The sequence below is a fragment of the Camelus bactrianus genome, chromosome 29, assembly GCF_048773025.1.
Source record: "Camelus bactrianus isolate YW-2024 breed Bactrian camel chromosome 29, ASM4877302v1, whole genome shotgun sequence".
Taxonomy (NCBI): Eukaryota; Metazoa; Chordata; class Mammalia; order Artiodactyla; family Camelidae; genus Camelus; species Camelus bactrianus.
In genome coordinates, this window is record NC_133567.1 from 3162068 (window position 1) to 3174562 (window position 12495).

Below are 12495 nucleotides of genomic sequence, written 5' to 3' on the forward strand. Positions count from 1 at the left end.
GTTGCTTTAATCAGAAAAGCTAGCAATCTGGGGAGAAGGTGGATTCACATCCCAAGACCAATTTCAAAGATTCTTCTCAGCCATGATAGTTTTTACAGAGAAAAAAACAGGGATGAATCTTGATGACTCATAGAGGCAGGAGGTTGGGTTCTGCGTCATTCTCCGTTGTGTGCAGACTGGCTGACTCCTCAGGTGTTATCTTGCCCGTATGACCTGCCTGCAGGATTCCTAAGGGGGCCATGGAGGGTGGAGAGCTAACCACTCTTTAACTGCTTGACTCTTCATTCTTACCTCCTTTGATCTAGGAAAAGAATCATCGGTTCGGTGAGGCATGGTGTGCATTCAGGAGAGCATAAGTCAGGAGCTGGGTTACACTGTCCAGTGATCTCATTCCTGTAATTAGGTTCATGTACAGTTAGAGGGGAGAGAAGGGGGCAGACAGGAAAGGGGCAAAAGAGCTGCTTTCACAGCTGCCGATACTCTCTGTGTCTTTTTAGCTTTGCTCTTTCTGGAGCATCACATACATGCAATCAGGCAGCGCACAGTCTTTTCTGTCTGAAATCTCTTACCAGGACCACACTCCTGACTTTCATCCATACTATTGCATGTATCTGCAGTTCATTCTTTTCACTGCTGAGTAGAATTTGAATGCATGGGTTTACCACAGTCTGTTTATTCACTCCCCAGTTGATGGACACTTATATGAAGTGTTTCTAATTTGGGGCTATTACGAATAAAACATCTATGAACGTTTGTGTACAGGTCTTTGTGTGGATAGATGTATCCATTTCTCTAGATGTGAAATTGAATCATATGGAAAGTATACGCTTAAATAGTAAGAAACTGTCAATCTGTTTTCCCAAAGTGACTGTACCACTTTGTCTTCGCACCAGCACTGTATGAGGAGAGTTTGAGTTGCTCACAGCACCCCCAATACATGATATTTTCAGTCTTTTTAATTTGGGCCATTGTAATGGGTATGCAGTGATATCTCATTGTGGTTGTGACCTGCATTTCCATGAGGACTAATCACAATGAGTATCTCCACATTGGCTTACTGGTCATTTATGTATCGCCTCTAGTGGAATCTTTGTGCAATATCATTGTCAAAACTAAATTGAATTGTCTGTCTTCCTATTTTTGAGTTATAAGTATTTTTTATATAATCTGGACATGTGTCTTTTCTATAATTTCTCTCAAAACTATTCTATGGTTTTCATTTTTAAAGTAGCAGTTAATAGAAATCATGCATTGTTTATAAAAGCATAAACTTGGCCCTTCCGGGTGTCTTAAATTATCTATTTTCAAACTTTCAAGATAAATTTTTTCCACACTGTAGAAATGGTAAGAACCCTTTGAGCATCAGTCTCTTGCAATAAGGCGGTTTATTAGCAAAGAAAATTTCCTACAATCTTCCTTTGAACATTGCTATCAAATCTGACAGTAATATCTACTCCGGTGACTTCAGTGGGATTTCTTTAAAACATTTGGAAGGCTATCATAATATCATTATTATGAGTAGAAGACGCATAAGTTAAGTATAAATGAAGATGATTTTAAAGCATACAGCTTGAAGAGGTGTGAAAGGAAGAGAGAGAGGCCTCGGAGACAGCTTGTGTTTTGAGGAGTGATTTTCTCTCTTCTCCTTGAAGGAGAAAAAGCTTTTCTCATTGGCACATTTAAAGTTCCCCAACTCGGGGGAAGTACCAGTTTTGGACAAGGGTCACTGCCACACAGGAGACTAAGAAAACCTGAACTTTTCCAACTGGAGTTGGGAAATTTACTGTTGGCCACTGCTGGCTGAATCTGGGATTTCAAAGGAATATTGAGTGATGAAAACAGGATCTGAAAGTAATGATTAAACCCCAAATCTGTGACTGCTAGGTGTTTTTGTCATTTTTAAGAGACTAAATATGGGGCTGGGAGAGGCAAATGTCAAAACTATTGTACAATTTTAAAATGTTACAATTAAACATGAGCTGCTCTTCCTTACCCCCACCCCAAAGAATGTGAGTCTGCCACTAATTAGCAATGTAGACTTGGCAATTCACGTTATCTCTGTGTCTCTTCCTGTGTCAAACAAAGCAGGTGAACTGATAACAATGCAGGAAACTGGGTGTGGGGCGTGAGGAGGGCTGTGTCTCAGGTCTTGGTTGAGCCCCTGGGACGTGCTCCCCCAAGTGTGGGTCCTTGGCTTCGCGCAGGAAAGAATTCAAGTGTGAGCCACAGTTGAGTGAAGGTAGATTTATTCAGAGAGATAAATTGAAAGGCAAGAGAAAAGCCATGAGGTGTAGGGCTTGGGTGCTCAGATTAAAAGTAGGTACACATTCCATAGACAGAGTGCGGGCAGTCTCCAAAGAGAGAGAGGCGTCCGTGAGACACCGCATTGCTGGTTTTTATGGGCTTGGTGGCTTCATATGCTAATAAGTGGAAGGACCAGTCTAAGGGGAAAGGGCTGGGATTCCCAGGAAGTTAGCCATTTCCCACTCTGACCTTTTGTAGCTAGCCTTGGGACTGCCATGGTGCCTGTGGGCGTGTTATTCACCATGTTAATACATTACAATGGGCGTATAATGAAGCTAAGATCTGCTGGAAGTTAAATCTCTCCTCATCCTGAGCCTCAAGGCCTCCTGGGGTTGAATCTTCCACCTTTTTGATGTTAACTGCGGTGGCAGTCCTGGAGTGGCTGTGCCCTGCCCCCTCCCGTCTCAGTAAGATCTAGGATCTCTTTTTACTCTGAAATACTCCTCTTACCTTTTCCTCCTATACAGGCCGTTCCAACCAGACATAAAACTTAAATTTTAAGTTTTAAGCTCTTCCAATATTGTTCAACACAGGTCATTTATATAAAATAAGATATTGTGGGAAAAATACCTGTCAAAATCAATGGTTCTGAGATTTTGAGGTCTACATCACTAACTGCTGGAAGAATGTTACAGCAAAAAAGAAGGAAGCAAAGATCAAGTCTAAAAAAAAATGAGTAGGTGGCAGAAACACACGATTGCACAGAAGCTCTGAGAAATAAGCAGACCAAAGAACGAGGTTAATATGAAAATGTCCAGAGAAAGAATCTGCAAGGGGCACCTGAAGGTCAAGAGCAAGCCAGAGAACCTCAGAGGGAAGGAGCCACAAACACACAGAACAGGAAGAAGTGCAGGAAATGAATCTGTTAAAATGCTTATTTAAACGAATGAAGGCTATGAACCTCAAGACGGCCAAGGCGGAGAGTAGGGGAAATAATTAGCATTGACTCAATACCTGTTCCGTGTCAGGCTTTTGGCCAGGTGGTTTATCCTGCATAATCTACACGCTCTTTGGAGAATTAGAAAAAGAAAGCAGGACCATCATGAATAATTACCGTCTGTTATGCACAGCCCTGAGGATCCGGAAACATCTTGGGTGGGGATCCGAATTCAGCAGGATTCCAGCACAGCCAGTCACCTGCAGTTTGAACGTTCTCAGGTGACTGTGAAGCTTGAAGACCACTGATCTCATGCGTACCCTTTCCCTTGGGAAGTGGACACACAGTTGGTGAAACAACGCTTTGTTGTCATTGTGCACAAGGCGGGGAAGTCTGCGGAGATGGGGGGGGGCAGGGAACCCCGGAAGAGGCGTGAAGCAGAAAGCAGGGGAGAGACTAAAGCAGCCCGGGGCTGGGCCAGAGCCGGCCCGCCCGCGAAGTCAAGCTGGACGGTACGGGCTTTAATTAGGGTAAGACTAGCGGGGAAGACAATGTTGAACTGACTAGTCCTAACTGCTGGTCGGGCTCCTGGCAGAGCGAGCGGGAGGGTGTAGGGTCTTAGGGGCGTCCCTGTAAGTGCAGTTACACTGCACCCCGCGCCCCCTCCGGGCGCGGGCCCCGCTCCACCTGGGGCGCCCCAGGCGCTGAGGCGCGTGTGGGCCGTGGGGAGGGGGCAGGGAGCCAGCAGGCCCCAGCCCAGGGGATGGGGCTGTGAGCTCAGTGGCTCTCACACTTGCTGGAAGGCCCCTTCCGAAGGCAAGACGGAGGGCGGTCGGGGAAGCCGAGCCGCACAGCCGGGGGTCCACACCGGACCGGGGCCCCAGGCCCCCCTCGGGTGACCTGTCCTGAGGCCTGGCCTTGCCTCTTAGGCTTCTGTAAACTCGGCCAAGTTGCCTACCCTCTGTTTCTCTACCTGTAAGGTGGGAATCAAAATAATAGTGTCGCCCGCATAGGGTTTGTTAGGATCCACTGACTGAGGTGTGTGTCCCTAAAACAAAGAAGCGCTCAGGAGGCTTAGAAGGCCCGGGGGACTGACTTCGCTGGCGTCACCCTGAGCTGGCGAGGACGCCTGGCCTGGCGGTGGCTGCACATTTACTTCTAGGGGAGGCGCGGCGGGAAGACTAAGGCGGCGGGGCGAACGGGGAAGGAGGACCGCGCGCAGGGGAGGACGCGTGACGCGGGCGTGGTGGGCGCACAGCCCGGGGAGCCGCCGCGGAGAGGAGGAGCCCCGCTCAGCTGCAGGACCGTGGGAACTTCTACCGGAGTGGGGAGAGGGGGTGGTGGGACGAACAGGAGCTTGAGTCGGAGATACCGGGGTTGGGAGCTAAAAAGAGGTGGGGGCGGAGCCTCAGAAGGAGCTTTGGAATCTAAACAAAAAGAGCTGAGAAAGATGGGGGCGGGGTGGCCGTGGGAGGAGGGCCCAAGGGGGTGGTGAGCGGAGGAGACAGACAGCAGACGGGAGAGGGGCTGGGGGGGAACCCAGCGGCCTGGAGAGGGGTGGAACACGGAGGGGACAACCCGCCTGGCTCTCCAGGCAGCTAAGAAGTCGGCGGGAAGGGCCCCTCCAGGCAGGTGGATGCCCAGGGTCTGACCGCGTGCAAAAGAAACAGCCCCTGAGCCCACACTTTCCTCTTTGGTGGAGAGACAGCAGTGGGATTCCAGACAGAAGGGCACTTCGAAAGGAGGCAGTGAGCCAACAGGGGGCTTTCCAGAATGTTTAAGGTGAAAGGAATTTGTGTGATAGCGTCAAGGGCTAGCAAGGTCAAAGAAAGGAGATCCCGTAACCACAGGTGCAGAGCTGGAAGCCGTGTTCCGGTGGAAAAACAGAGCAAGCTAAGCTCACGTGCACAATGGGACAAAATCAGGAGCAGGAGCCTGCGGGGTCGGGGGGGGGGGGGTCCTCTGCCTCACATCACCTCCCCGGAACATGCTACTTTTTAGAAACTGAACTGATTCCACCAGAGCCGGGAGAGGTCAGAGAACCAGACCGTGCAGTGCCAGGGAAACCAAGGGTGTCCTTTTTACAGAGTGTAAATACACACTTAAATATTTTAGGATTTGTCTTTATTGCTTGTGATGTCCCACGGACTTGCCACAAAATTACATTCTCGCCTCCCCGTACTAACACTTTACTCATCAAGGCTCTCCTCGCCCGGCTGGGCCCCCCGGGCCGCTCTTCCCAGGAATGAAGGGCACTCCAGACCCCGCATCCCGGTGCGTAGGAGGAAGCCGCGCTTAACTGAGCAGCAAAAGCCTGGGACTGCGGTGGTGTGTTGGCAGTGACAAAATTAACCCTTTCTTTATCGTAGGTTTCTGCCTCCCTGTTAAACTGTTCCAGGCAAAACTGCCGTTGGTCTAAAGGCTCGGCAATTCGTGAAAGCACATTTAAAGGACCACAGTTTAGGAAAAATCTCTCGGCAGATAATCATCCACATCATATAGTGGGCTTGGACCTTGAACAACGAACAGAAGATTTCTCCAAAGAAAGCTTTCTCAGGAGAAGAAGATTGCTTTTTCAAGGATAATGATGTCATCAAGAAAGTGTTTTGTGTCCAAGAAGGAAAACCTTGGACTTAACAAAAGCCCTTTGAATTCCAGCCCAGAAAAATCCGCCTGGATTTTGGTCTAACATTTACCAAGCATTCCCGACGTACAGAGCTGGCCGGACGTAGCTCAGTACCATCAGGCTAGAGTTTCTGGATTTGCTTCTTCCCTGAGGTCACACAGACTTCAGTTTAAGCATAGTTTTCTTCTGAGAGGCAATAATTGACTCTGGACAGACTCCTCCTTTTGCTTTAAAATAAAGACAACATGGAGTTTGAAAATATATATTTTTTTAATTTTTGGAGGTCCTGGGGATTGAACCCAGGACCTGGTGCATGCTAAGCATGCGCCTTAGCACTGAGCTATGCCCTCCCCACCGGGAGTCTGAATTTTGGAACTCAAGAAAGTCTCCTCGTTGCTAACCAGGTTACGTTTAGCAGGTTAATAACAACCATTTTTGCACAGAGCTTGACTGTTCGCAGATCATTTCAATAGAAACACCTCTTTTGAATCATCCTGGGAGGTAGTTATTATCCTCATTTCCTAGGTGAGAAAAACACAACTAACGTTAAGTTTTTCAATTGGTCAATGACTGAGAATACAGGTGTGTTTCCACCTCTCATAGCTCACTCATTTGTCCATTCATTTGTGGAGTGCAAAAACGGGGATGCCAAAAGATGCGTCTTGGTCATTACTATACGACCTCCTTCCGTACAAGGAGTTTGAATTTTCTTAGTCATGATCTTCCAAAAATGACCCCTCATATCTTCAGCCTGTAAGGGTGGCATGAGTCCCAGGGCTGGTTTTACTAAGAAACAGAACTGAAATAAATACAGTAAGTCCATGCTATGCAATATTTTCTGGATTCCTAAGGTGATTTGGGGTAGAAGCTGGAATCAGAAGAGTCCCAGGGACTGAGAAATCTGAGGGGGAGACAGCATGAAGGGAAGGACAGGGGACAGGTGAGCAGAGAGTCTGAAGATCTGTGGTTTCACAGCGACTTTTTCTGCCGTGAGCCCTGCCTGGTCCGGTGAGCATCTTCTCTGAATCTATAAACATGATACCTGATCTGAAGTTAAACGTGGGGACCATCACGGAAATGCTCAGGACACGTGGTTGACTCTCCAGAGCTGAATTAAACATTGAACCCATGGACCTTTATTTGGTCGGGACTTTAGAATTTCTCCATGGTCTTTAGACTCACAGGAGTTAATATAATAAAGCCTGTTTTGTTTTTGGTTTTGGTTTTTTTTGCCTGTGATCTCAGTGTGTTTAAAATTAAAGCCACACTAATGTTCTAGAACATTAGGTTTTCAAAAGTTAGGGGTACATTCTCTGCACTGAAGTGATCGTAGTGAGAACCACTCCACTTTGTTCTGTTTGTTTACTTATTAGACAAGCCTTTTTTTAAGGAGCTGCAAAGTGCAAGGCGCTTTGCCAAGGCTCCATAGAGAAAATAAAGACAAACAGGATCTCAGCTTGGAACTGTTGCTCATAAACTTTGGAAATATAAATGTGAAGTACTTGTGTAACACAAGACTCTTAATTAACATTACTTGAGCGCTCAGATTTCTGCATCTAGTATTTGATGTGTTCATTTGGGCAAAGTAAGTACATTTAATACTTGAGCCTCAGTGTTCAGCATCTCAGTTCAACAAACACTTGTCACACAAAGTCGCTGGACTCCACTCGATGCTAGTCCTTGAGGATACACTGTAGGCAAAACCTCCTTTCAGGCCTCCTTTAAGGCCACTGCCACCCGGAGCAACCACACCGCCGACTTCCCTGCGGTGCTTTAGAGCCGCGAGGACCTGTCACTGTGCCCCCCCCCCATCCTGATTTAGGACAGGGCTTGGGGTCCGGTATATTTACACACCATAAAGGCTCCTAATACCTACTCAATCAAGAGAATTACTGGCCTCATGGAAATTCTTTCACTTATGAGCTCCTATTTTATTTTTCATATGAAAATACAATTCTGTGCAGTTTCTCATAAAACTAAACATAAACCTACCCTATTCTCCAGCAATTTTACCCCGAGGTCGTTACTCAAAAGAGTACATAAATAAATAAATATATCCACACAAGGACTTGTATAAAAATGTTTGTGACACTTTACTGGTAATACCTCACATGTCCAATATAAAGGAAAATGGAAAAAAAAAAAAAAAAAAAAAACCCTCTGAGACCACTCAGCCCTTGGAATTCTGCCCAGTGAGTAAAAGGAGTGAACTACTGGGGCACAACGTGCGGAACTCTCAGGACCATCGTGCTGAATGACAGAAGCATGGCCCAGAGAGCAGCATACAGGGTCGTCCTTTTTAGCTTCAGTTCTAGAACAGGCAGAAGTAATTTATGGGGAAAAATCATCAGGATAATGATTCCCTTGAGGAAGTCGGGGAGGCTGCTCCTGACCTCAGGGTCTCCCACAGGCCCTGCGCCCCTGCCCGTGGGAGCCAGGGCCAGGGCGGGTGGCCGCCACCCCCAGGGTGGGCACCTCCCCTCTGTGCATCCGGGTGGCTCACAGCCTCTGCTGGGACACCGTCCTCCAAAGCTCTTTGCCCAGTGGTGGGGGAGGATTTGCAGTTTGTGACTCATACGGGGGCCATCGTTTGAGTGTGTATGAGTGTGTGTGTCAGTGTGGGTGTGTGTACACACATAAATGGAGATATATGTCTGTTAGGTAATGAAATAAATGCTTTTACGCATTTAAATTAGTTACAGCCTCTCTTTTCTGGAGAATAACGGAAATAAAATGTTCTCCCCACCAAACTCCCTCGACCTTATATTTTACCTGAAAATCTGTTATCAGTCTTAAAGCAAAGTCACTGTGAATGGCACTCAAAGCATTTTGAGTTCTAAAGCACTGACTCTGAGCCCTCCTGCCCTTCTAACTCTGCAAAGCGTCAATAACCCACTCTTGTCCCTCGTCATGCGCCCTAACACCCCACCTGCCATTAATTCATATCAAATAATGGTCGTTACTCTGAGAGCAAATAATTATGGGCTCTTTGATGCTTTGTCCAGCCTATTAAACTTTATATAATTTGTTTTGGGAAAATATATTCAACCTTGTACCCAAAAAAGTACGTATCTCTTTGTATTTCTAATTTCTGAATCAAAACTTCAAACAATCTAATTTGATAACAGATTATCACAGCGGACACTTTCATCTTTTTTTTTTTTAAGCGCATAAAGAAACCAGGACCGAGAACAGTGTAATAGCATGTTCGAAGTTATCAAGCCAGATAATGGAGATGATTCCAAATCCAAATCGCCGCAGCTCACAAAACCCAGCACCCTGCAGCTTCCCTACAGTGCTGTCAGGGATGACACTTGTGTGATTTGAGACAATAATAGTCAGGAACCTGAGATGACATACAATGATACATTTACTTTTTGCGAACTATCATCCAAGTCAACAAGAAACGTACTCTCTGTGTTCTTATAAAATGCCCGCATTCGCTGTTCGCTTCCATTGCCCATAAAGGCACTGCGGTTTTCTCCCCCACCACTCAGCTGTCCTTTTTGTTACGTTCATTATCTGCTGCCATGGTCCAGCGGCAGCTGGAGGGAAGGGAATCCAAGGTGACCTTAGACGCCTTCGCGCTTACGTCTTCCTGTTGGATGGGAATCGGTGAGCTAACAAGGTTTGGAGGAAAGGCTGCATCTTTGTATCACTGAGAGGACTAGTTCCTCCATCTGCAGCGGGGAAAGGCGCACAGGGAGGTATCGCGCGGAGGAGGCGGTGACGTCTGATTGCTTCTGTCTGTGCGGGTTTTCCTAACAAATGTCACCTGGTATTATTTATAAAAGTGAAGTGTCAGAACTCTTCAAAAGCATTCATTATTCTGTGGCTTATGTGTTGACTTTATTTACTGATTTTAAGAATATCCTATTCTCTTCTATTAATAAGAATTTGTAAATTTGAATACCAACTGGCATTCAGGAGTAATAGTCAGGAACATGAATATTTTTAGCATGAGTTTCCCTCTTGGCAGTACGTCAGTCTGGAGCCCAGTTCCCAGAACAGAAAGAGACAAGTGACGTGGTTGGTCAGAAGGCTGTGTCCCTCGATGCTGTGGCGCCAATGCTAACGAGGCGGCTGCCTCACGCTCCACCCCTCCCATGGCTCAGCTCCCTCCCCGCCCCCTGCACACACCCTGGTACAGGTGCGTCCCTCTCAAACCTGCTTCCTCATTGTTCTGTTCCCACCGGTTTCTTCCCCTTTCTTCCCGTAGAGCCACTGACGATGGGGAGAAATTCTGACCAGATGGCTGCACTGGTGGACAGTTGTTACATTTCTCTTCCCAGAGTCCCTTTTCCCTTCTCCGGTGATAGACTCCTCTTTCCAATGGAAATTAACTCCATGAGGTTCAAGGCAGACTCACCTTCCCTGACTCCGTCTTGCTAGCACACGCGTGGGGCTGTGGGACAGATAAACGAGGCCTGGCCAACTGGAGCATCGCATCCCCAGTAGTAGCGACTGACCCAGGGTCATGGCAGTGGGAATCCCTTCCTTGGATGCGTGGTGCTGGAGAAGAGAGGGTCCCTCTGTTCCTTGGGTGTCTGAGCTGTAAGGACCGTGCGAGCCTGGAGCTGCCGGTACCACGCTTGGAGACAGGTTGCCTGAAGATGGATGCAGTGCAGAAGGCATTAGAATAAAGATAAGAGGAGTGAAACAGAGCCCTGATGCCATCATCTGAGTGATGAATCCATCCGTGTCTGTCATCGGAGACAGCCAGCGTCCCTGAACTGCCTTGCAAACAGCCCCTATGCCTTATGAGCCAGCTTCCGGTGGTCCCTTCAGGTGAGAAAGCAACCAGGTTAGTCCTTTCCTATTCCTAGTACACACCGTCACCTACAGGAGGCATTAACCAATGAGGATAAGGCAGTCCGTTGATCAGGAATAAATACCTTCCAGGTTTGAAGAAAACAGAGCCCTCGGACTAGGCTTCTCACTATTCTGGAAGACAGAGACCTGCGTCCCATCACACTGGAAAGCTCAGGCCGCCTTCCCAGGACACAGCAGTGTGCAAGGGTGATTTCACAGCTCCTGGTGGGAAGGGGATGCCAGTAGAACCGTGTCCTCACTGCCTGCTAGATCGCCTGCATCGGGATTTTTTTCCTATTTATTTATTTACTGATTTATTTGTTTATTTTTATTGAAGTACCGTGGTTACAACATGTCAGTTTCTGGGGTGCAGCACAGTGTCCCAGTCACTTCCTGCGTCTGGATTTGTCACACATGAAGCAGCCCACAGGGATCTCAGAGTGCGAGATGTTAGAATTGGAGGAAACCACAGGCATAATGGGATCCGATGTCTCTGCAGTGAGGCTGATTGAGAATAACAATCGTTACACTAACGAGCGCTCACCGAGGAGTGACTGCGGCTGTGTGAGCCCAGCGACGCTCCACGGTGGCCGTCCCTTTTGTCAGGATTTCTCAGGGGAGGCTGCAGCAGAGGAAAGGTCATGCCTTGCACAAGACCACACGTGTCTCAGCTGGAGCTGGGATTTACCCCCTAATGCCCGAGCCTGTCTGTGCTAGGCTGCCTCCCTCTCTCAGCTGGCGTGACTTACCGCCTCCCGTGAACACTCCCCGAGACACCCCATCCGCTGCGTGTGGTAATCACGTTGTTCTCCACCTCTGCCACTTACTAACACGTGGCACTGGCAAATTTACGTGGTATCTCTGTTTCACACAACTAACTCATAGGTTTGTTGAGAATATTAACCCAGGCCACATAAAGCACTTAGCATAGCAATAAGTGAAAGGCTTTATGATTATTAAATGTGCCATGGCGGCACCGTCACGTTTAAATCAAAACATAACTGACACTTTCCTTTAGTAAATAACTCTCAGCCTTAAACTGAGTATTTGTGGCCTAAATTTCAGGCTGAGGTACATTATAACATAGAAAAGTCAAGTTTTATTGATTTCAAAGATACACTTTGAAGAAGTAGAGACATCTGAGACTTCGAGTGTGGTTCCCTGGTCCTTCTTTCTACGTCAGATGTGGACTCCCATCCCCTAAATAATATTATTGCTTAGGTCACTTCAAACAGCATGGGAAGTCTTTTAAGTTATGAAACAGATCCATTTTATACCCCGCTGACACCATAAACCTGCAGATGACAGGTTTGTTCCAAGTAATCCTCTAGCCAGGGACATCCTGCTAAGGGCGTTCTGTAGATACGGTCTCTTCCGAGCAAAAGTTGTCAGTTATCAGAGGTCCTGCTGAGAAGGCTATCAGGAAGTGCCCTGGCTTCACTGCCCCAGCCGCACACCTTGGGAGGGGAGGGGGGGTCTCTTCCACAAGGGGATCGAATTGGCTGCAGCCCAGCTACTTTAACTCTTTACTCTCCAGTTCCATTTGAAAAATATCAAAAGCAACTACATTGCAGGCCATGCAACTCTGCAGTGTGGCCTGTGTTTTATACGCATCTTTACAGCACAGCTCATGATGAGCAATGTCTCATCTCCTGGTAAAATTCCAAAACTATATTATCCCTAAGTTATTTGGCATCCAACACACTGGCTTCCTTGACTGTTTGAAACTCGAACAAGTCACTTACGCTATTTTGCAGTTGCCGTTTTTGCTGTCTCCGGTTAATGGAGTGCTGTTATTTTAACCTTTCTAGCAGTTTCAGGTGTAGCATAGAGACATGGATTGAGCAATTTCTAAAACATGTCTAGGTAGACAGGT